Here is a 27,206-nt window from a genome sequence, read left to right as displayed (position 1 = left end):
AGTATTCACCTGGATCATAAAATGGCTACATATCAAGTGCTAAGGTTTAAGACGAACCAACTTTTTACAGAGACCAATCTTTGTGACTTGAAGCAGTTGATCTCTGCTTGGGTTAAGATGTATTCTTAAGGTAACAGCTTACAAGGTACTCATCAAAACGTCTTAAAAATGTAATATGATCAAATCTTTTAATTCTTACAATTTTTAAACAGAATACCTACTATTTAATAAAATATTATTTCTTCACATATGAGGAAAACCAATGAATACCAAGATAGATAGACTGATAAAGAGATGCAAAGTTTGCTTTCATCTTAGTAGACAGTATTCAAAGAGTTGGATAAGAAGTAATGTGTGACATTAACCCCATAAGAGCTTTCTCTAGTGACCAGACTCTGCCAGCCATACCTCTACTAAAGAGGCTCACAAGACCCAGGATAGCATCACCTGGCTGGGGCCCAGTGTTGAAATTATTAGCATCAGGAGATATTTCACCCTAGAATCATAAATTCTGGAGGACCAGGGTTTACCAAACATGGTTTACACATCTGCACTGTGCTCGATGCTAGTGATCTGCTGGGGCTTAGAGAAATGGTGTAATTTCTCCAAAGTGAAATATTTCATGTGTTCAACCTTCCTTTCATGTCTTTTACAAATGGGGCAATCTTTGCCTTACTTAGAATCAAAAACCAACTTGGTCTTTCACTGTTTCTAAACAGACTAGGAGGATAAGCTGGTGAGATGGCTCAGAAATGAAGAGCACTTGCCACTTTTGCAGAGGACCCAGGTTCATTTCGTAGACCCCATTTTGTAGCTTATAACCACTGGTAGGCTCCATTCCAGGGAATCCAGTCTCCATTTTTAGCCTTGGCAGGCAGGAAGTATACATGAAGTATATGTATGTATGTATGTATGTATGTATGTATGTATGTATATATATATATATATATATATATATATATATATATATATATATATATATATATATATATATATATATATATATATATATCTCCAGGCAAAGCACAAAGTATTATTAAATAAATGCTCCAAAAAGGTGAAAGAGAATAGGAATGAGTTCTGAGGAACTCGTGTACCAGAGGGTGAAAACCACCTTTTTCCTCTCTATGTCACTGAAGCCATGAGTCCTTCCTTCTAGTGTGTTCTAGTATCAGCCTTGAGCTCTTCATTTAGGGTATCAGACAAGACAAGTGTAATTCATAAAGTCAAACTAACAAGAGCCAATGCTTCAGAAATGAAATTGGCTGCTACATTTAAATTCTACCATCATTTTCCACTTTTCATAGTTAGATCTGAGGTGTAGCACAGTAATAATGGGATTCCAATGTTACCGTTTATTCTTTTTGAAATTCTGGTCTCCTGCAATATATCCTGACATAAGCTTTCCCTCCCTCTATAACTCCCAGCTTCTTCCCCACATCCTCCTACCCCAGACCCACCTCCCTTCCATGTCTCTTCAGAAACAAGCAGGTCTCACAAGGACACCATGGAAACACAGCATGACACAACACATTAAGACCAGGCACAAACTCACTCAGTAGGAAAAAATGGATCCCCGGAGCAGGTGAAAGAGTCAGAGGTACCTATCACTCCCGTTATTAGGAGTCCCACAAAAAATCCCAAGCTGAACAACGATAATGTTGTGTCCCAATATTGTGTCCTTCCTCTGCATAATGTTTAGCTGTAGGTGTTTGTATCTGCTCTTGTCAGTTGCTGGAGGATGTCTCATTGATGCTGATTGGACTAGTCACTGATCTATGATGCTAGCAGGATAACATTAGGAATCATTTCACTGATTTTCCTTTCCTTCCCATAGTTGGATCTACCCTAGGTCTTGGGGTCATCTAGCTTTCAGTCCTTGACCATGTAGGCAGTGTCAGGCATGGATGGGCTCCCTTGTGTGGTTTGGGCCTCAATCTCAGTACTAAATGTGAAGTGTGGACCAAAGATGCTGAACTCACTCCTTGGGAGGTTGTTAAACATGAGAGTCTTAGTGCCCATTTGAAAACTGTTATATCACAATCCTTGATTTAATGAAGTCTTGAGTTAACATGTACATTTAAGTTGGGGAATATAGAGATCCAGGTTTCTGCCACTGCTGTGATGGACTAAAAGCATGTCCTAGAGATACTAGACAGTGTTATTCCATGTTGCTGGAATGGAAACATGTAGAAGAGGCTAGTGAGTTCTCTTCATCTCTGTTTCTGTTCTGTAGTAGAGGGTGTCTATGTCCTCTAGATGTGTGGTTGTAATGGATTGTATATGCTTGGTCCAGAGAGTGGCACTGCTAGGAGCTGTGGCCTTGTTGGAGTAGGTGTAGCTTTGTTGGAGAAGGTGTGGCTTTGTGGAAGTGGGTATGGCCTTGTTGGAGTAGGTGTGGTCTTGTTGGAGTGGGTGTGGACTTGTGGGTGTGGGCTTTAATACCTTTGCCCTAGCTGCCTTGGAGCCAGCATTCTGCTAATAGCCTTCAAATGTAGAGGTAGAACTCTGAGCTCTGCCTGCACCATGCCTGCCTGGATGTTGCTATGCTCCTGCCTTGATGATAATGGACTGAACCTCTGAGGCTGTAAGCCAACCTCAATTAAATGTTGTCATTTATAAGACTTGCCTGGGTCATGGTGTCTGTTCACAGAAGTAAAACCCTAACTAAGACAGAGGTAATATTCATAAAACACCCAAGACATTTGGGGCTGTGTTGTTCTTTTTCTTTGTATGTGGTCCTTCCGAGTAGTCAATAAATAATGACTTTATTTTGCATTAAATAAAGGAGGAAAAACTCATGCCTCAAAGCCGATAAACACCCCTGACATTTCCTCACGTCGGGAAGCAGTATCAGTTCCTTTGCATGTCATTCTCAGTGGATTTTGCTTTGTTTTGTTTTATTTTGTTTTGTTTGTTTGTTTTTTGGTTCTTGTCCTAGTGGCTTCAGTCAATGAGGAGGGGGAGGGCAGGCAGGACCAGGAAGAGCCATTGCCTTTAGATGGCAGCCTCCCTCTTATCCATGTCCCCAACAGCCTACTTAATAACATGAGCAATAACGGGGCTCATTACGCATGCAGCTCCATGATCATTGCTGAGGAGAAAATTAGTTCAATGCCCTGAGCGACAGTTGAACTCTACCAAGCACCTAAATAAAATAAAAGGCAAGGGAAATATATACATCTGCATACATATAATAAAGAGTGCAGGGAGAAAAGTCATAAAGAAGCAGGTTACAAAAGTCTTTCTCTAGGCGCTCCCTACACTTTAGGGTGGTACCTAGGTACCAAGAAGTCACTTACCCAAGAGCAGCAATATAACCAGCACTCCTTTGCATGTTGGGAGGAAATCTGAGAAGCTCAAGCATTGTCAGACATTAGGTGCTTTCTGTAATGTCACAATTACAGAATAACTACAAACAATACCATATTCAATTATGACCTTTACTTAGCCTGAATGCGTTATCTTTCATATATCATAGTGAAGAGATTAGCACCTATATGAGCTATTAACTGCATTACAGTCTTTCTTTGGATTTCCCCTTTCCTCTCCCTGCTTCTGGATCCATTCCAGGATAGCATATTGCACTGAGTCGGAATGTCTTCATAGCCTCCCCCAACCTGGGAGAGTTTCCTTGCTTCTCTTGACCTTGATATTTTTACATAACGTTAATTTAGTAGTTTGTGTAAGTTCCCAGAATTTGTGTTCCTCTGGTGTGTGTTTAGGGGTTGGGGGAGGTTAGTAACTTGAGGAGAATATTGTAAAAATGATGATCCTTGTTTAGAAGGCACCACACTGGGAGAACACACGGCTCCTGATACTGGCGGTGGCAAGACTGATACCTTCATTAATAGGTTTCTCCACATCTTGCTAAGCTTTTAGAGCATAAATGTTAAATTTTAAAGACATATTTGTTCTGTCCCAACATTAATTTTAATGTCAGATCTTCTTTTCCACAAGTAGGAAGCAGGATTTACTATCTTCATCACATGATATAGACTAAACATCTCTTTAGGGTGTTGCTCTGGTATAAGATTTCACTAAAATTTTGCACACGTTTTCCAGATTTCTTTCTTTGCCCTTGTGATTACACTTCCTGCTCAAGAGACAATACTGAGTCACGAAATTTTGTGTATTTTGTATTTTACAATGGATGTCTTTTTTTTTTTTCATTTAAGTGAAAAACAACTTAGAAGCATACCAAAAAGCACCACAAAAATATTTCTTAACCAAACACACAAAGGCTGTTTCCATCTGTACTTTTAGGGCATGATCATATATTTTCTTCTAGAGTTTTATGTTTGAAAGTAAAACTGTTAAGGTAGGTATTGTTCCCTATAAAGGGTTGACAAGTTTATATTTGCATGTTTTATATCATTCTTGTAAAATTTAAATATTTTAATGAAAACTAATTTAGCTTTTTAAAAAATCTCTTAAGGTCTAAAAGGAACTAAGGGGTTTTAGAATGTGTTTCAGCTGTAGTTTTTTTTTTTCCATAGCAAATTGGAGATCTCAGGTTTGATCTACAGCATGCAAACATACATACACACACTCACACATGCACACACATGAGTATGCACACATAGACAGACAAATAAAATAATATGAGTAAGAATGGAGAAGGGAGGGAGGGATGGAAGGAAGAAAGGAAGGAATGAAGGAAAGAAAGAAGGAACCAAGGAAAGAGCTAGAAACATGTCCAATACTTTCATATTTACTGTGTTGTGTAGTTTAAATTCTATGACTTCTGTGATGTAGTTCTTATTAAAACAGAGTTTCTGTTTATAAATTTTTCTTTTGTTGTAAATGCAATGCTTATCTCTTTTAATAATCTATTTAAGATTAATGTGAGTATAGACAAACACACACACACACACACAGAGAGAGAGAGAGAGAGAGAGAGAGAGAGAGAGAGAGAGCAAGAGAGAGAGAGAGAGAGAGAGAGAGAGAGAGAGAGAGAGAGAGAGAGAGAGAGAGAATGAATGAGAGAATACCATCTTTGCACTGATGCCCAAAGGGATCAGAAGAGGACATCACCCCCCCCCCCTTAGAGTTGAAGCCTAAGGTGTTTGTGAGCCTCCCAGAAAGGGTGCTGAGAACTGAACCAGGTCCTTGGTAAGAGCACCAAGTATTCTTAATCACCGAGCTATCTCTCCTGCTGCTCGGTTTTTCCCCCTAATCTTTTGTAGACACTTTCTGCTACACAATCTCTTAGTTCTTCTTTTATTCCCCATTATTTGCCCACTGTAAAATATTTTACTTGACATATGTTTTTTTCTCGTTATGCCTTTATGCTTTTACTCTCTGATGCTATCTCAGAATTCCTTTACTACTGCTATACCACTTGATGGCATCTGCAACATTCTTTCCAGTAACCAAAAAAGAAAAAAAAAAAAAAAAAAACTACTAATCCTAACTTATCAACTTACTTTTAAAAACATATAATATATATTTCATATATTTATATAATTTTTCTTATCCCCTTTAATTATTTTTGCCATATACTTAGGAGCCATAACTCTTCATATTTGGATATGACTGTTTCCTGGAATGTTCTTCTATATACTGCGGTGGGCATGCTTTAGTAGCTGCTTTTCCTTTATGCTATAGACTATACGTTGAGCATATTGCTCTCTATCACATTCCCTTCCTCTTTCCCGGAGCATTAACAGTTATGAGGCGGTGCTTTTGCTCTGTTTTTTGCTATGAATGCATAAAACAGAATATGCTCACTAATCTACAAAACAGCCAACATAATTTTAGAGTCTTAAAAAGCCATGTTTCTTGCAATGGAGTCCTAATGGAAGGAGGAGCAAGATAGAAAGCTCCGGAGATTCACAGGCAGACAGAACTAAAACGATGATGACAAAACCCCAAAAGGGCAGAACAAGGACGGGGGTGAAGGGTGGTATGTCAGAATGAGATGCCGGGTGTTTGCTGGTGTTTGAGTAGGAAGAGTGTAGCTGGGATCCAGATACTACCGGAATCAGAACAAGGGCATGGTCCAGAGATGCAATAGAGGTAGAAAATGGATAAAACTATTTGAGGGTCAGACTTGATGTTGACAAGTTACGTTCATGTCAACCCTTTCACAAACAACAACAGCAACAACAACAGTAAAGCTGTTATCATCTTCAGTTTTGCAACCTGGTTAGGAGAAGCTGAGTCTATTTGCTGAAGCCACACAGTCTGTACTGTACCACAGATCTCTGTGAAACTAACACTGATGCTCTTGTCACTACAATACTAAAATATCCACATGACACATCAGGTAAATTGAACCCATGTGGCCACAATGTGCACGACCCATTCTCTCCGCAGGAGGAGTTGGCCTCACAGTATCCACATGAAGCTTGTTATCTTTAGGTTAAAGTGGATCTGTTATCATTACCTTATGCAGAGGAATCTGATCATTGCCCCGAGGACAATTTTGTTATCTTGCTTTGCATATGTGATCATTACCCCAAGGCCAGAGATGCAATCGCTGTCCTATAGGAATACCTATCATTATGGCTTGGAAGTGGAAAAGCAATAATTAACTGGCACAAATAGATGGGATCATGGTATCACAGGTGGAACTGTTATTGCACTTGCCAGAGAAACGCAATCTTTAGTGTGCAAAAGACAATGTGTTAATTACATTTATGGTGGCGATATGCTCATTATATGGCCTATAATGATGATATCAATTGCAGTTCAGGTAGAAATTGGGATCATTGCACTGCTGATAAACCTCTTATAATTACATTGCTAGGAGAGGAACAATCATTCAGTTGGATCTGGTGCATATGGAGTTGCCATCATTATAGGACAGGAGGAGGAGATGCCATCATTATGCTTTCTGAACATGGAGTTTTAATGGCGAGACTAGCATCTGAAGATAAGACCCTTTTTTTTTCCAGAAGACCTATGATCCATTTAGCTGCAAAAGAATGATCATTTCCCGATGCAAGAATTTAGGACCTTTCACACAACATAAGTGTGTTGTACATGAAGAATGGGAAGGTTCCCTTGAGGGTGTAGTCAAAGGGAAGTGCCTCATGAGAAATTCTGGCCCAGATTCCTTAAGTGTGGAAAGGTCACAAGTAGGAAGAAATACCAGCAGAGGTGAAAGAACGTCAGCCTCTGGCTGTTCCAACCATCTCAGCTGAGGTGCCACACCTGTGAATAAAGACACCTCAGAGCTTGGAAGTTTCCATTTGGTCACAAATGCATGGACTCATCTGGCTTGTACTACAACTCGGAGCCAGTAGAGTTGCTTTTATCTTAAGTTACTAAGTTTTGGAATGATTTGTCACATTGTAATAAATAACAGAAATAATTATGCACACTTTAATGATATATAATCAACACATAGGGTTATGATAGCCTTTTCAACAGAATGGAAATGATAACTTCTCCATTTAAAACGCTAAGCAATTTGCCGATAATGGCTACAACTGTCTTGAAATGATCTAGGACCTCATGAAGTTGATTTAATATGAGCTATTCAAAGTGTCTAATCATATGTCCGTTTGATGAATAGTGATTGCAGATCCATGAACAATATAAAAGTAAACATTCTTATCCCCCCTCTCTCTTTCTCTCTTTCTGCCCTTCTCCCTCTCACACTCTGAAATTGAATATTCACATTGACATAGTGAAAAGTTGGATTTTCTTTGCCTGGGATAAATCAATTTTTGGTTGAAATCCCAGATGACCTTTGTTTGGTCACTTAAACTCTAAGCCTCTTGTGTAAATTGAAGAAAACAGCCCTGAGCTACGATTTTGTTGAGGTAATTAAATAAAATAAGAACACACCAAGTATTTGCTATCATTTTCTGCACACACAATAACATTTAAACTTTCACCCTTACCAGGTTTCTGAAGTAGTAAACAGTGATATTTTTCCAGGACTGAGCTCTTGGATTTTGTCTGGACACAAGCATCAGGATTAAACCTTAAGAAAACTCTAATGATGAGTGAGGCTGAAGAGAAGATGGCTCGGTAATTAAGAGCCCTGGCTACTCTTCCAGAGGCCCAGTGTTCAATCCCTAGCACCCACAAGGAAACACAAAACAAACTGTAACCCCTGCTCCAGTGGAATCTAATGCCCCCTTCTGGCTATTCCAGGCACTGCATAGACATGGTACACAAATGTATAGGCAAGCATATGAAATAAAGTTGGAGGGGAGATAAGGGTTCTTTGATGTACCTCAGTTAGAAGCTGACAGAGTATATTTCTTGTTTTGTTTTCAGAGTCTGGATCCATTCAATTAGGCATGCTACTTCTTAGCGGCACATAAGCAACATAATATCTCTTCTAATTTGTTGTTCTGTGCTTGAAAAGATGCGCAAGATATACTTGAATTTAAAATGCAATTGTCTCCCCAAAAGATAACCAAGCGGAGAAAAGAAGGAAAATGGACATTTGTCAAGAAGAAGACATGGTATGTATTCTAGCTTTGAAGAATGTCTATGTTAAGGTGAAAATTTAAAGGCTAGGACTAGGTATTGATGAGTCATGTAGCAACTCTAATGTTTCTGCATTGATAAGAGGGTTTAGATTGTCCTAGACATTTTGGAACACAGTTTGATAACAAATGAGTATTCCTAGGCCATATGTCACAGAAATTGCAGAAATAGTTATACTCAAAAAAGAAGATGAATGTTCTCTAAATATGTCTTTGTAAATGTATATGTATATGTGAGACGTACCATATGTATATACATATATGTATACATACACAAATATACGTACATATCTGTATTTATGTATACAAACAAATGTATAATCTCTGAAACTTGAAATGAACCAGACCCCTACTGCCTATGGAATACAAATATGCAAATTTCTATTTAGTCATAAGAATGAATAAGCCACCAATCCAAACTATGCCACAGATGAATCTCTTAGCTACAATGCTGTATTAAGTAATAACTATGCACTACAGAACGTCACTAAGTTTTGATCAGAAACTGCCACCAGGGACCGTAGAGATACGCCTCTGGGTAGATAGTGTGATGCCCAGGGATAAAGGTCTGAGTTCAGATCTCCAGCTCCCACATTAAAAACGATCTGGGCAGGGTTGTGTGTGCCAGCTCTGGAAGGACAAAAGTATGCACATTCTGTGAACTTTCTACTAAGACACTAACAGAAACAGTGAGCCAAAGTTTCAGTAAGATGCCCTGTCTCAAACATGAGAAGTGGTAGAAAGAGGGCTATCTCAGGGTTAACTCTTTGACTGTGCATACTGGGTCACTCACATGCACATACGATTCTGAAATATCCCCAAAGGCTCATGCTCTGAAGACAGAGTGTGAAGCTGTTGCTGCTATTTCTTGGGAGGCTCTGGAGGCCTTAGGAGCTAGGTCTCAGTTTGTGAATGTAAGCCAAGTCATTGAAGATTCCTGGCATTGTCCCTAGATTTTTTTGTTCACTGTGGTGCGAATGCCCTCTACCTACAATCCTGCCACTATGAAGAGAGAAGCTGCACCAAATGGAAGATGAACATCCTCTCAGACCACCAGACGAAATAAACATGTCCTCTCTTGAGTTGTCAATATCTGGTATTTTGTCTCTGCGGTGGATAAATGTTTGATAGAGGGAGGGTAATGGCTATGCACATGCACAGTAGGTTGATGAGAATGTTTCAGATCTTCAGTGGGGTGATGACTTAGAGACACGACTTCCTTCAAGTTGGTCAACCGCACACTTGAAGTGGCATCTCTTACTGCATGTTCTACCTACCCCTGTGTAGAAATGAGTTGGGAGATTAAAGGTATTATTTTTGGACAGTTGCTATGGAGGATAGGTGGTTTTAGAGAAACTGGAGATATGGTGAATGTAATATCCTCCGAGAGATAGAACACAAACCCTGTCCCCAATGCTAGGAGACTACAGGCACTTCTGTTTCTGTTAGCCAAAGGGACAGAGGCCTACAATGACAGTGTCAACTGTCAGGCTAACAGAATTTAGAATCACCTGGGTGATTGGAGATGGGACTGTGAGCATGCCTGTGGGAAGTTATCCTGATGCCAGCTAGCACCGAAGCGGGAAGACTGTCCACTGTGGCTGACACCATTCTGTGACCAGGATCCTGGACTAAGGGGGTGCAGAGCCTCGAGTATGTCCATCTCTCTTTCTCTTCTGCATATGATGTGACCAGCTATAATAGGATCCCATTCCCTTGGCTTCTCCACTGTGATGGACTGCGAATGGGGAACTGAACTAAATCAACGCTTTCTTTCTTAAACTGTTACAACAGCCACAGGAAAGAAACTGAGACACCTTCCCTAATAATTCTGGGAGAAGCTACATACATACATCCGAGTATCTTCATCAAGAGCTGAGCTCTCTCTGACCTCCCAGATCTGGCCAGTTCGGTTTGTTTTGTACCCAGGCCTGGAAAGCTTTCAAGACAGAATATCCACTTAAACCAAATGCCGGGAAGCAGAGCCTGCTATTAACTGTGCGCTGCTTTCTGGGGAGGGGCTGTGCTACTGAACTGCTGCTGTCCTTTCCCACTGGGGTCCTCTGACACAATCTGGGGCCAAGCCACGGTGGTTTGTGTTTGCAATCTGGGTTTTACTGGAGCTCAGGGCTGTCTGGACAAGACGTAAGAGCATCCCGAGCCAGAGGCCTCCAATCCGCAGGCCAGAAGAGTCACCACGCACATGGTTTTATGAGCTTTACACCGAAGCACTGACATACTTGTGGCCATCTTTCTGACCCTTCTCGTCCATATGACTGTATTATTGGCCGGATCCTTCCTTCCTTAGATGGCTGTTGCCTTCGGGTAAATTAGCAACTAAAACAAACAAACACATTCACGGGCCCAGTGTTTACTCATCCTGAACCCCTCATGGCTGCAAGCCTACTGGCTCCTCCCCCACAAGAGTTTAGTAGCCCAGACTACAAAGGGCTTTCTGTTCACAAGGGATAACATCTCTTTCTCAGTGGACTTGTTTCTAGCACGGAGTTGCTGAGAAGTGAGGGCCGTTGTGCTCTCAGGAAGCATGTAGTTTCTCATACACAGATCAATCTGTTTCCGTTCCTTTATTCCCCATTTGCTGGTTTCTTAAGTTCAGTCCAGTAACATTCAGAGTCTCAATTCATAATGAAACGAGACAGTGTTGGTAAGGTCCATTTCATGCAGAGTTCCAGTGATTAGAAGATACTGTTGCAAACAAACGCTCTTGCCTCCTCACTGAGGACATTCTCATTTTTAAAAACCATGCTTTGGGTTTGGAGATGGTTCAGCTGGTAAACTGTATGCTAAACAACAATGAGCACCTGAGGTCCCCTTCCCAGAATACATATTAAAAGCCAGACAGGGCGGCCTGTGCCTGTAATTCCAATGCTGGGCAGGCAGAGACTAGAATAGCCCTGGAGCTCCGTGGCCAGTCAGACTAGTAAAGCATCTATCTCTAGGACCAGTGAGAAGCCCTGTCTCAAATACTGCATTGGAGGGCAAAAAGAAACAAACAAAACAAAACAAAGCTGATAGAAACCTCTGATCTCCAGCTATGTGTACTCTTACACATACATGCATTAAACACGTATGCATTTACATACACACAGAAGTGAGTCGTTTGTGTAACAGATCTTTCACCCTCCAAATCACATCATCATTGAGTTCTTCCATGCAATTGCTAAATCCATATAAGTATCTTCTCCAGAACCATTAGTTTGCATACCTTGGGATTGTCTTTTAATCCCCATTCCTACCACACCCTAAATAAGCAGAGGAAGTCAGCATCAAGCCCCATTGGCCTGTTTCTAGCCAGCCTCCCCTCCTCTCTAGTTCCCTAACCGCATCCTCATCTTTACCATCCCATGAGGGACTTTGATGTCCATCATGATGTCTCCTTCTTCTGTGCTGATTATCACCCATCCCTTTATCCTCAGATGTTCTAAACCCAACTTTTAGGACATCGCACTTTTAATCCACAAAGAAAAATTTTCAATAACATTTCAACTTCCTCCAAGCCCTTCCTGACCACTTTTTAATTTTTTTTTTCTTGTGGAAAGGTTTCTGTGCTAGTTAGTTTTTTTGGTTTCCTCTGAGAAGAAGCAGTTGAGAAAAATGCCTCTATCAGATTGACCTGTAGGCAAGTCCATGAAGCATTTCTAAAATTAGTGGTTGGTGTAGGAGGGCTCAGCTCCCAATGGGCAGGTAGTAACTGGGTTTTACAAGAGAGCAGATATAAGGAACAACTTAGGAAGGGTCACACCTCCAAGGACTTTGCTTAGGTTCCTGCCTCTATGTTCCTGCCTAGAGTTCCTGCCATGGTTTTCTTAGGTGGACTATAACAGTAACCTGAAGCAAATGCTTCCCTCGCCACATTCTTTTTGGTTATAGTGTTTTATCACATTAAGAGAAATTAAACTAACATACCCTCTCAATTTTACCCTTCTCTTCTAAGCTCACCAACCATCCACTGGCAAGATGGCTATGAATATTTTCATAGTTTATTGGTTCAGGAGTTGGTACCTGATCTAGGGTAAGTCAATCAGAATCTTTCCTTGAGATTGCGCAAATGTTGTGGATGATATAACTAAATCCATTTGGAAGAGCTACAAATAGTGATCTCACAGGAAGAGCAAATGGCTCCTCTCATTACTCCTTGTTTTTAAAGCCAAACATTTTATTTGTTGTTAGCCTGCTTAAGATAAATTCCCCCACTGTTTTTTTTCTCTTTGTAATACTATTATTTTTAAAATATATATATATTTTTTAGCCAAAGAGTCTTCTTTAGTTTAGGACTGAGATTCTTTTTAAAAATATATTTATTTATGTTTATGAGTGATCTGTCTTCCTGTATATCTGCATGACAAAGGAGGGCATCAGATTCCATTACAGATGGTTGTGAGCCACGATTTGGTCACTGGGAACGGAATACAGGACTTCTGGGAGAACAGCCAATGCTCATAACTACTGAGCCATCTCTCCAACCCCTCTGAGATTCTAATTGTTATTGTTACTGAACAAAATTATATTTATCTACACAATGTTTTCAAATAATTGTAAAATAAAGTGATAAGCTTAAAGCAGTGTGGCTAGTATTCTAATATTCTTGGAGCACTCATGGTAATACAGCTGTATCTTCCTGGACCGTTTGTTCTTGAACTTTCTCTGTTTCTGACTACCAGTTCAATACTGTTCCTTTCTCTCCTTTCTCCTCTTTCTGCATGTGAGTGATTTCTAATAGAGTTCCCTTGGTCTCAATTGTATCTGCCTTGTGCGGTTTTATGATTTCTGCCTTCAAAGACCGCTCCATGTGACGGTCTTCTGACCATTACATTCCAGGTATTCTAGCTGCTCGAGTCTCACACAGGGGACCTTGCCAGAGATCCTCACGTAGATCCCCTTCCTGTGCTTCAGTCTTAAAATTCCAAACATCAATGCTTTCCCACCAGGAGAAATTTGATTACTAAAGTACATTTGACAATACCTGGAGATACCTTTGATTTTCACAGATAAGTTAGGTTTGCTGCTGGCATTCATGAATAAAGGCTAAGAGTTTTATCACACTGGCCAGCCCCTAGCAACAAAGAATTATACGGCCAATACTGCTAAGTTTGAGAAACCCTGCCTTGAAACAAGTTAGTCTATGCCTTTCTTGATTGTCCAGCATGCCCTAATTCAGATAATTGTCACATGTCCTCTCACCTGTTAGTGACACCTCCAACTTCTAAATCACCTGGACCATAAATCTCACTTGACCTAGGTCCACTATGTGCTGTGGATGATTCATAATGTATGTCTAGAAGTAATGGGAAAATAGTTAAATAAAACATTGTTTCTCGAGTAATTCATATCTCTCTATCTACATATATGTTTTTGTACATATATACATGTACACAATTATATATACATATACAAACATATCTATAGTTCATATATTATTTATTTATCTCTTGATTTTGAGACTATAATATATTCACCTGCCTTTCCTTCCTACCATGATTGAGGAAATACAAGAATCCTTTATACTCTTAGTCTCTTAAATGTACATCTTATAAAATTAGACATTCATACATTCAAATACGTAGATTCATATAAAATTTAATTTCACATACATTACTTACTAAATACAGTCCTGGTTAGTTCAGTTTCTGAAACAAACATATGTTTCCAGAAGTTCTTTGTGTCTATTGATTCCTATAGATGCCACCATCTACAGCCAATTTAAAGACACATCACTGGCCAACTTCTGTTGCGGTTGGTGAGTCTGCCCAGCATCAGTGAGACAGGAATCAAGCCATTTTATAGAACTAAAACCAATGTCCAATTTTTTGTCTGATAAGTATCTCTCCAGAGCTGGTTATTTGTTCATTCCACCCGTTCCTTTTCTGTCGTCTCTCCCTGTGATATCAAAAGTCTCACTTGGTTTTGTCCCCTGTTCTATCTGGAGGCTTGGCATAATGCCTTGCATTAGTTAGACCCTCTCTTCAAGACAGGATGAGCACATGATGCATAGATTGACAGGTGGACATATCAACTCTAAAGGGTCCGGTGAAGGTTCTCATGTCAATGACTTCTGCTCTTATTTCATATCTGCTTCCAGTGACTAAGACAGCTGGTTTACCTTAAAAATTCATCCAAAGTTGTTACATCTTTAAATAGACATTTCAGAATTCTAACTTCAGGTTCTACTTGCTGGCTTTTAACTTTGAAAGAATTATCTACTTACTTTCATTTATTTATATCATAGTCATCGGTTGTGATCCTAATTTATGTGGAAGCTGAGGTGAGAGATTCAAAATTAGCAGATCCAGTCAACAAGTCTCTTCTCCTAAGTCGTGTCTAACTAATTAAGAGACAGGCACTAGATGCCTTCAGAAAGGGTGTGTTTCTTTGGTTGGAGGGAACATCTAAGTACTAGGGAGAGCTACTTATAGCTGTCGAGTATTCTGCGTCTCTGCTTCCTAATCTACAACATAAATGGTTTCACTTTTGATGCTTTGATAAGGAGATAAAGGTGGATAAATTAGCAAACAAGATGATTCTAGTGTTGACTGTCGAAAAGCCAGTCTGTCAGCACTGGTGGCAACTGTTCTTATTGCTTTCAAGTACAAGGACAGGTTCAAATGCATAGAAAATCTTCCAGCACCTCCCACCCTAGAACAGCCAGGATGGGAGAGAGGAGGAGTCTATCCAGCTAGGAGATCCATCCATTCTAAGACCTGCAGATTTACTCCACATGGGTAAATAGAAGGCTTCTCTGTTCAACAATGTTGCTTGACGTCTTGTCAAAATACTGCTTAAACAGCCTTCCCATTCCCCCAGGTATGCTCATGTTTAGTGCCAGCCTTCTTGGCGTACCATGGTCACATCTTATCTGCTTGATAATGGTACCATCAGTGAGTCCTTCTTCAGAAGCAGAGCCTCTCTGGGCCCATTCACCGAGATTGAATGAGGCAAACTCAATGGGGTGACACCGAACAGTATGATCTGCTCACCTGTCAGATATCACGTAACCACCACTGCATCATATGACAGCAGAGATGAAGAATGCCCAAGAAAGCAAAATAATAATAATAATATAAAGAAAGATATAAAGTGGCCAACAAAAATTATTTATTTGAATTTATTCATCAATAAATGCAATACCCAAGAGGAAGATTTGTAAAACCTTATAAATGTGATCACATGAGGCTAGAATTGAGCAGACTTTGATGTCTTAGTCTGGAAAAATAAAAGTGGATGTGGTAAAACCATTTTTGTAGGAGGTAGATATAGGGTAAGTGGTCCAGATATTCTGGTCCTTAGACTGCAGTTCAACTTCTCTTCTCGTGAAACAGAGGTGATGGTGATAAATGTAGAGGAGGCAGATGCCATGTACCAACCCTATGCCAAGATCTTCACTAACCCTCCTAATTGTCCTGTAGATAGGCAACTTCAGCATCTGGGAAACGCATGTGCTCCTAGGTAAATGACTCTTCCACAGTTCCATACCCAGAGCTCAGATGTCAGTCCATCTAGTCTTGTACCAGCTCTGGTCTGTATGCTAAGGAGTTATCCCAACCTCAGAGAGCTGATGCAAAAATTGAACGGAGTGCTCAGCAATAGCATCCAGGGAAAAAACTACTAGTTAGCCCTGTCCTCCATGGCTGCTGCTGCTGTTGTCATCATCATCACCATTAAGCAATCGAGGAGTTTCACTTCTACAGATCCAGGTATGAAGGGTATGAAAATTAAAGACTGTCATCACTGAATAGATGAATGGAGGGCCCACTTGCCAGCCAGTATAGAGAAAGCTCCAAATACCTGCTGAACAGTTTCCTACTTCTCCAAAGGGCTTGGGATTATACTTTTTAATCTTGAGTCATTAGGCTAAGCAAAAGAACCCCAACATACACATGAATATTGACATAATTCCTTTGTAGAAAACACATAGAAATGCCGAATCTGCGGGTAGAGAAAACGAACCAGAGTTAGCTTGATGTTGGGAGCTGATTGACAGCAAACAAACACGCTGAACATTTTAGTCGACAGGATTGTTGAAAACCTAATTGGTGCTAGTTGCCCAAATATCAAAATGAAATAAACTCAGAGAGTTGTTGCATTTACGCTACGTAAATCACACTTTAGCAATTCTGTTTAAACAAAAGTAGAGCTTAAATAAGAACCAGATTTTTAGTCAGGATTTGGTTAACATGGTCAGAGATGGAGTTGTTTTTCTGCGCAAGCAATTTGAAGGTAGTGCTGCCTGGCTCCCATTAAGCTATGCCTGTTAGACTGCTCTTCAGCCTGCTGGTCGCCTTGTTATTTTCCTTCCGTCTGCACACACTGCTTGCACTTTTGACTTAATACCTTCATTCTACCCTCTTAATTGTGTTCTCGCTGTTTCCTTGAGTCTACGCACTTGATTGGTAATGTCCACTTTACAATTTCAGAGTTTGATCTGAGGGGGTGGGGCATGTGTGCACTGGCCTGAGTGCACAGCTGCAGAGGGGAGAGGAAGACTGAGGTGTCCTCATCTATCACTTCCTGCCTTTGTCTCCTGAGACGTGGTCTCTCCCTGAGCCTGGATCTAGGCTGGGAGCCAGCAAACGCCAACGCTGCTCCTACTTCTCAGCTCACAACTCTGAGGTTCCAGGCAGGCACAGCCTCGTCTGGCTCTTCTCTGTGGGTCCTGGGATTCAAACTCGGCTCCTCGTGCTGTTCACCAAGCACTCTGAGTCCCTGACGGTGACTCCCTGAGCTGAGAATTTTAGGAGCCTACCACATTTGAATTATCTTACAGCTCAGGACAACAAAACAAGGGACACGGTCTTGGCCCCCCTTTCCAAGCTCAGTGCTGAACGGAACTAGAGGGACCCCACCCATGGCTGGTTCTGAAGAATATCCATTGCTCTAGTCTACCCTTTTATAATGAGCCCCTGCCCAAGGGACCAGCCAGTGTTAAATCTTGTAATGACAAACACAGTGTGCAGTACCCTTATCACTAAGCCAATACCATTAAAGGCCACAGTTTATTGACACTTCAGGTGCCTGGATGAGGCCTCTCCAAGCTGAGCTAGTGAGAAGATTCTCTCCATTACCTCTTATGGAGATTAGGAGCGCCCTCAACCACCCGATGCTGGTGGAAATTACCAGGCAAGCATTGACATGGGCCAGATGCTGGCTCTTAGTCATAATGCATGCACTTGTGGACACAATCACAGTCTCAAAGGTCCAACTTCCAAACGTGTTGTTTTCCTCTCTTTCAAAACGCTGTGCTCTCAAATGCTGTGCTGTATTTCACATACTGGTGCAAAACAGTTGTTCTTATGGTTCTGTCTCTATTACTTGTTATAAGCCCATGCACACAGACACACATAAACACGCAAATGAACACTCTCACACATATTTACATGCTCTTTCAAACAATGTACTCCCATGCACGCACACACACAGGGGCTCTTATACACATACACACACACACACACACACACACACAGAGAGAGACAGAGAGAGAGAGAGAGAGAGAGAGAGAGAGAGAGAGAGAGAGACTCTTATACACATGCACACACACAGGGACTCATACACATGCACACACACACACACACAGGGATTCTTACACACATAAACACACACAGGGACTCTTATACACATGCACATTCATACACACACAGGGACTCTTATACACACATGCACACACACACAGGGACTCATACACATGCACACACACACACAGGGATTTATACACATGCACACACACACAGGGATTCTTATACACATGGACACACACAGGGACTCTTATACACACACACACAGGGACTCATACACATGCACACACACACACACAGGCACACATTCTCTCACACATTCAGTACTACACTCAAACACATTCACATACACACATGTTCTCATATATATTCTCACACATACACACAAACTCACTCACATGAAGACATGCTTAAATTGTCTTTCTTGTTCCATCTCCTAGAACCCCACTGCAGTGGTGGGCTAATGAACTCTGTTTTTCAGCCCTGAACATCTATAGATCACCTCTGTAAGTGTGCTCCTTCTGTATACAGTGCACTAACTAGTCTCAATGGGAATTGATTTACCTTTAAAATGTATTTGTTCATAGGGGGAGTACAATCTTTCATTCATTAAAGATAAGGTTTAAAGGAACATTAAAATAAGTGCAAGACTCCTACTTGTTTACACAATATGTTTTTAAGCATCTTTAATATTAACTGAAACATCCCTCCCATCACAAACATGACCAGTCAGAAAAGTACATGTTCCAATGCCTTTGCTCTTAGTTTGGTCATGGATGTGTTTCTGGTTAACAATAATCCAAAGTTGAACCAAAGGGATTTAGGAGAAAATTATATAAAAGCTTATTAGGAAACATCTGTGCCCTTTTCTATTCTTTTTTATTTTGTCCTTAAAATTAGCAGAATATTTGAGATGATGACCACCTCATCCTTGTGGTCGGTAGACTAGCTAGCTTCAGAAACTCTTATTTTGCATGCAGGCTGTTATTAATAAAACTAGAGCACATTTTTTGAGATAAGGTCTCACTCATTAGTCGAGATTGCCCTCATAGCTTAGGGTGATCTTGAACTCCTGATCCTCCTTTCTTCCAAGTCCTGGTATTATAGGCACATACCACTATACCCTAGTAATGAAATCCATTTCTGATTATTATTATAAGGGTTTATTTTTAGCATGTTCTATTTCAAAACATCTCATATGAAGTAATACATGTGTTAATTAGTTCCATTTAGGCATTCCACAATGTATCCACATTTCTAAACAACATGCTGTATACAGTAAGTAAATATAAATTTTATTTGACAATTAATGCAGTTAATCATTTAAAAATATGGTTAAACAGAAATCTAAACAGAGGAGTTTCTCTAGGTATTGCATAATAAAACTTTGAACTGAGAACTAGCCTAAACAACTTTGTTTGTTTGTTTTCCTTTTTTGTTCTCTTTTGTTTTGTTTTTGAGATGGGGTTTCTTTGTGTAGACTCAACTGTCTTGTAATTTGCTCTGTATATGACGCTGAACTTGAAATCAGAGATCTGCCTGCCTCTGCCCACGAGAGCTGGGTTAAAGGCCCGTGCCACCACCATCCAGCATCTTTGCTTTTTTAAATCAGGATTTCTGATTTCTGTTACCCAAAGTCAGTTCACTCCTAACAGAAACTCATGTTTACCCTAATTAAAAATTGTATTATGTACACCATGCAGAGCACAGCCTAGTGAGCACCCTACTGCTTGAATGCAGTGTATTTAAATACCCCACACTGAGGGCAGAGCTATTTCTATTGGTCACTCTGCCTGTCAGTCAGAGCTAAGTTGAGGAATGTCCCAAGTGGCCCAATTCCCTCTAAATATAAATTACTGGTGGATGACCTCTGTTCTCTCTCATCAGTAAAGATGATTGTAGATGGATGAATTTAAATACATTCAGGCAAAAATGCAACTTGGAAAGAATGAGCCATGGCTCATTGTAACATGATTGTTTTGCATGAACTTTGGCACAGAAGTATCCCTATTGTTCTAAGTTGTTGTAACAGATTCAGCCTAGCTCCCAGGTTCAGGATAAACAACACTACGGTTACTTAGCCCTTCCTTGTTTGTATAGTGTGGACTGCAACTTCAATGAATAAGACAAGGGAGCAGCCAGGTATAAAACCAGGGGTTTTGAGCTTATGTTTAGTGTTCTGAACAATGAACACATGACTATGTCTAGTTTGCCCCAATGGTTTGTAATGTAAGTTCTTTGAAAGACACAAAAAGGCACAATATTGGTATGACAGGTTCTTGTGCTACCATTTATTAAATTCGCTCTGTGCTCCAAGCATATACTCTTCATCACCATGATTTTTTGGCTATTATTACTGAGACTTTACATTTGAGGGGGATTCTGTTTGTGACATGTCAAATCTCTTACCTACAATGACTCATTGGAGCAACAGGAATGAAAAATAAGATTTCAACAGTGCAGCCATTGATAGATTGAAGGGTGAAGATGTACTGACACCTTTGCATATTGGTTATTTCCTATAAGTTACTTGTAATTAGATTACTATAAGTATAGATCCATATTAGTACTTAATATTGATTCAATAACTTTTTAATAACATGAGCCAATTAACTGACTGACAGTGGGTAAATATTTTATTTTGTTGAGTTATACTTAATGAACACACAAATGACCTTAACTCTGTGTCAGTCTTGACTATTCTAGAAACATTACCCACTTAATTTTATTATATATCAATGAACTAATATATTATTTACAAAAGAGGAAACTGAGGCATAGGTTATAGTTAGTTGGTTACCTGGGGACCGTATGACCACAGAACACAGTTGGTTTTAGTAGCCCTTTTCGAAAGTGAATATTTCTTCTCAGTCATTCATGGACTGCCTCTCAGTGTACACATGTGCTTGCATGTGTGCTTGCATGTGTGCATGCATGCATGTGTGCATTTGTGTGTGTGTAAAATATATGTTTATGTGTTTGTGTAAAACCTCTGTATTTTTTAATACATGTATTTGTGATCCATATGGATGTACCTGGTAAGGAATTAAGACACACACCCTGAAGAAACAGAGCTGATATAAAGTGTTTTGCAGCACCAGGGGATACCCTTTCTGATCAAGTTTGAGATTTCTTTGTTATAGTCTTATAATCACTTCCAAACTTATACAGAAGAGACAGGGCACAGTAATAAAAGTCAGAAACCTGGCATTGTTTTGATTGTGACATGGTCTAGAACCTATCTGTTGATGAGCTATGGAAAATCAACTGTCTACAGTTGGAGAAGCACAGACATCTCTGTGTACATGGAAAGTTCCTGGCATGGATTAACATATGCAGACCCTTCCCAGTGTAAAAACATTTCTTTCTCATGTAGATTTACACATGTCTAAATTCCCAATGTATGTTTTTATGAAGCAAATAATTTCCTTATTCGTTGTTAATACATACTTAGAACTTTATACCTCTTAACTACTTGTGACTTTCAAAAGGCATGTTCAAAGTTCCGCTATATCTCGCTCTTCCTAGGTTACTTCAGTAATGTGTTTGAGGCATGTGGTATTGGTTCTCTGCCTCCTCTTTGCTGATGTTGTGCCCTTTCTGTTGGTTTAATGGGGCCTTTATATACTAATGCCTTTGAGTACCCTCTTCTGTAGGGTTTTATATGGCTGATACCAGTGTGTTGTTTAGATGTACTATAATCTCCCTTCCCTGGAGGTTCCTCATTTTCAGATGTTTACATGAGACTAGTAGTCTAGCCACTTGTGTACTGGGATCAGGGGTGGCATCAAGGAAGGACCCTGGAGTGTGATCACAAGAGGAGTCCTCTGAGCCCTGTGCCCCTTATCCTGACTCCTTCATTGTTTGATAAGGTTCCTTTTAAAGTAGTCCCTCAGAATGTCATGCATGCAAGAATCCAGTTCTATAAAGCCCAGAGTTTTTAATTAATATTTATTGTATTGTTGTCTGTTAAGCTGTGCCCCTTATTTGAAGTCTACTCAAAATGACAGATACCTAGAGAGGTTAGATGTAGGGGAAGACTAAAGAGGACACATAAATCTCCCTGGGAGGGGTAAACAGAATAGGTTTTATGTGTGGACTTGGGTTCAGGGGTACAGAATGGGAGAATCATGATCAGGAGGGAGAGAGGAGATGGCTTTAAGAAGAAGAATGAGGGAGAAACAGCTACAATTGAGGAACTTTTGAAGGGTAAAATTAAAAAATGAAGGTGGATCCTAGTAAATCTTCAAACAATGAGGGAGACAGAATCACAACTGGCCAACTTTGTCATCAAAGGATATTTCTAGTACTGGAACTTGGCAACTTCCAATTGATATTTTTCACCAAAGGGGTCCAATGGAAGTCACTAAACAATTCAGGCCATTGCCAATAGAATGGGTTGCTCTCCACAAACTGACAGCAAGACCCAATTGCTGAAGACAACACCCATACAACTCAGTACTCTACATGGGGAGGTAGACCTGATAATTACAAGCAATCTGCATCCCTATATTCTAATGTATTTGAAATGGAAAAGGACTCTGCAGGCTAGCAAAAGTGAAACATAAACACCAACCCAGCCACCAAACCTTTGATCTACAATCTGTCCTGCAAGAAAATATGCCAGGGCAGTGGCAGCACATAACTTGTGAGAGTAAGTAACTCATTTCTGATTTGATTTCACTTAAGAACCACTCCATGAGATGGAGCCCATACTTGACACTGCTTTGGTGACCAAGAAAGGGAAATGAAATAACCTATTGACCTATGGTAAAACCAGATATTACTGGTCTTGTTTTAAGTAACAAAATGATTCTTAATGATATTGTTGTACACACAGATCAGTGTCTTCATTCAGCCATCATCAGAGAGGCTTCCTCCTGCAGATGGGAACCAATAGAACCCACAGACAGACATGCAATAAGGAAATCTTGGTACACAAGGCTCTCAGTGGGAGGTCTCCATCAAATTCCATACCTCAGAGCTCAGGAAACTTACTGGAAGAGGACGTTAAAGGGTGTAAGATGGAGAGATGGGGAAGACTAGGAGAATAAAGCTCACAGAGACAGAGGCAGTAAGCACAGGGCCTGCACAGGTCTGCATCTGGTCCTCTTTGTACATCTTACAGCTCCAGATTAGTGTTTTTATGGGATTTCAGGGTATGTGGATGAATGGGGCTCTGATTCTTGTGCATTATCTTGGGTGTTTTTCCTTTCGTTGATCTGCTTTGTCTAACACCGATGTGATTTCTTTTGTTACAGCTTATACTGACTTCTTGTGTTTTGTTTCTACTTTTTAGAAGCCTGTTCATTGCTAATGAGAGGTAAAAGGGAGAGGATCCAGATGGGAGGACAGGGGAAAAGAAACTGCGGGAATTAGGGAGAGGGGAAACTGAAATCAGGATATACTGTATAAAAATATACTTTTAATAAAATGGGGAGAGAAAGAAAGAATGAAATTATAAATATATCCTATTCTGAAATGTTCTAAAAGGAAATATGAAGTTATTTGATTGCATTAATTGTTCATTTTCTAGCACATTGATATAAACTTATCCTTTTAAAAAAGAAATAATCTATCAGAAAAGAACTTGGTTCACTGTTAAGCTTAGTCCTGACCTTACTTCCCACTCATGAGTTTTAGCCTGCTCCATATACAATTCTTAAAATAGAATCTTATTCAATTTACTGAAAATAAAATCTCTATAATCTAAGCTGAATTCGTGGAGTAAGAATGCACACCCTCATGTCCTCACTCACTAACGCTTTTCGTATATAGTTTAACAACTTACATTTATAATAATCAAATGATCGGCCCGCTGCCTTCTGTCTCTTATGCTTTTATATTTCTCTTTCTTCTCTTCTTCCTTTCACACAACAGAAACTCCCAACATTGGCAGTGACTACAATTCTCACAAGCTGGAAGACAGAATAGTCTATAATTCCCTCTAGAACCAGTAACCAATGGACAGAGTGTTTAATTTTACCAGGGTCATGTGTCAGAAAATAATCCACAATATTTCACAGGAAAGACCAACTCCCAAACAAGAAAATTAAATGGGCTTCACTTGGAAGCTACGTGTTACACTTGAGGAAGAAGGTCAGATTGAAAGACAATTGATTTCTCTGATTGATAGTATGCTTTCCCAGATAACCGTGAGCACAATAATCATAATTCTTGAACAACCCAGAAACACACAGCACAAAGGGCTGTGAGGGGGGTCATTTCAAACGTGAAAGAGAGGCTTCCTGCTTCTCACTCTCATGACTATCTGAAGATTAAAGCACTTAAATATATTTTAATACAAATATTTTTCTACCATTTGAACACCAAGCTTGTTCTCTGTTTTCTGTCAGCTTCGCTCTGTATTTTATTTCTCAGATAAAGCATGGGGATCATTAGAAGTTTGTCTGTTGTAAGGGAAAACGCAGACAGAAAAGAAGCTCCTGGGAAATATTTTCATGCATGTCAACATGAAAGTATGTTTCACTCTGAAAAGGAAAAAAAAAAAAAACCGAAGGAAAGGATTTAATGTGCTGATATTTCAAAACCATCCTTTAATATAATGGAATGTGATTCACCCATATGTGATATTTAAATTCAAGTGACAGAAACTTGAGATGCAATGCTATCTTCTCTAGAAAAGGGTGAGATAAAAAGCAAAGCTTACTAAAAATAAATATGATTATGACACATTTCAACAAACATTCACCTAAGGTTCATCTAGGTGAAAAATAATATTTTAAAAAACGGGAGCAAATAGAAGAGCAGAATGACGGTACTTGCCCATCTGTTGGCAATATCAAAGTATCACAGGGGAAGGAATTAGTGATGCCTTCAGAGCAGGTAAAACCTAAACTTATTGAACACTTGTTCTTCATTAAGAACCTCTGCTCAGTTCACTTGTCCTTTGATTGTCTGTATTTAATATACATCTCACAAAACATAAATACATATGTTATGTACATTATATATGTAAACTATATAATACTAATCTAGCCACCACAAAGAGCAGTGCTAAAATTTCTCAAAACACTAAAGACAGAAGGATACTACAACCCATTTATTCTACTCATGAGTTCAGTCCAAAGGAATTCAAGTTAGAATGCAGTAGAAAGACCTGCACACACACGTGTATCACACCTATGTGTATCCCTGCCTAATCTGCTCAAAATCACTGTGATAAAGTCATCCCACGTCTCTATAACCTGGTGTGTAAAGGAAGTAAGGCATATGTCCCCATGAGGTTTTGTTCAGCTGTAAACAGCAATGAAATTGTGTCATTTACAGGAAAATGTCTGGAATCTTTGGTATCCCAAAACTTGAGATCACTGTATCGAGTGAAATAAGTCATCCTAATAAAGACAGGTATTAGATACTGCCTCTCACAGATCTTACGTAGGATGGAGAAGGAAGAATTTGGAAACAAGTGGAAACTACTGCGGAGGCCATAGGGAAAAGAACGGGGTCTAGAACAAGTGACAAAGGCTAAAGGGTGAGTATTAACCAAGGACATCATGCATGTGTATGGGCAAGTCATAATGAGATCCCTAGATCTGTAGAGTTAACATGTACTACAAGAAGATAAGCAATTGTCAGGGATAAGAAGACAATCATAATAATAGCATCACGGGTTCACAGGAAAGAGTAGTAAGGAAGGATTCAAGAGAAAAATAAAGGCTACCTAGAAATTGGGATTCTGTGGAGCATGTGAAGGGGCATTCTGGGGGAAAAGGGCAATGGAAAGAGAACAGTGGTGTTTAAGTGAGTCGGGGGCTCCAGGGAGGGGTGTGCATATTTGGATAATGAAGACAGCTCAAAGATACAATGACAGTGATGGGGATATGGTCTAAATTTGTGCTTCTCTTGGGATCCTCTACTTTGTTTGCTTGCTTTAATTTATTGTGTAATTTTTGTTGTTATTCATTTTTCATCCAATAGGGACTTGTTCAGTTTTCATGAGTCTATGAGCTCTCTATTTATTGTTTCTGCTGCTGTTGATATCCATCTTCAGTCTGTGATGGTCAGATAACATGAGGGGAGTTACTTCGTTTCTCTGGTATTTGTTGAGATTTGCTTTTGTCTGTATATGTGGTCAAGTTTGCAGAAAGTCCCAATAGGTGTTAGGAAGAAACTGTGTTGGGATGAAATGTTCTGTAAATATCTGTTGGATCTATATGTTTCAGTGGATAGTTAGTTCTAGCTACAGTTAGCTCTAGCATTTCTCTGTGAAGTATTTGTCTGTATGGTCTGTGTATGGGCAGGAGTGGGGTGTTGAAGTCTCCCACTCTCAGTGTGTGAAGATCAATGTGTTTTGTTTTATAATCCTGTTTGTTTTATAAACTTGGGTGTCCTTGTGTTTGGTATATAGTTCTTAAGAATTAAAACGTCATCTTTGTGGATTCTTCCTTTCATGAATATGTCCTTTTTTCTATTTCTTCTCATGAGTTTTGGATTGAATATTATTCTGTTAGACATTAAAATGGCTTTACCAGATTGCTTCTTAGGTCTGCTTACTTGGATAATCTTTTTCTAAACTTTTACCCAACAGTAGCATCTATTCTTGGTGTTAAGGTGTGCTTCTTACATGCAGCAAAAGGACAGAGCCCATTTTTAAATTCATTCTCTTAGTCTGTGTCATTTTATTGTGGATTAAGATCATGAATGATGAGAGGCATCAATGACCAACGCTTATCAATTCTTATTGCTTTGTTAGCTCCTGATGTTCTTGAGTGTGTCAGAGCTCCAGTGCTTTTGAGTGTGTCTGATCTCCTGGGAGTTGAGCTTCCTCTGTGCTCCTGTGATCCTGGGCCTGTTAGCACACCTGTGATCCTGTGATCCTGTGACTCTCGGCATGTTAGAGCACCTGGGTGACAGGCTTCCTCTGGGTGTTGTGAGATTGGGTGCAGAACCTGGGCCCAAGCACAAGTTCAGACCAAAAGGGACCCATATGGGAGGAAAGCAAGATATTCTATCAGGGTCCACTTAGTCTCTTGGGAATGAAAGGAGAAAGTGAGGAAGGCCATAACAGGTAGACTGTTACAGAGCTGGGAATGACCCTGGGGGTCATTTGTAAGAAGGGAGGAATAGTGAAGATCTGAAGCTACCCCATGGCCTACTTACTTGTTTGACAGGCTTGGCTGGTGCAGTTCCCAGGGGATGTCTCCTGAAGTGGAGAGCTGGAATAGCAAGAATGGGTGAATGGCAAGATTGGAGAAGAGGATCT

The sequence above is a fragment of the Micromys minutus genome (assembly GCF_963924665.1).
Source record: "Micromys minutus genome assembly, chromosome: 11".
Taxonomy (NCBI): domain Eukaryota; kingdom Metazoa; phylum Chordata; class Mammalia; order Rodentia; family Muridae; genus Micromys; species Micromys minutus.
The sequence above is the reverse complement of the archived record's forward strand: the minus strand, read 5'-3'. Positions refer to the sequence as shown.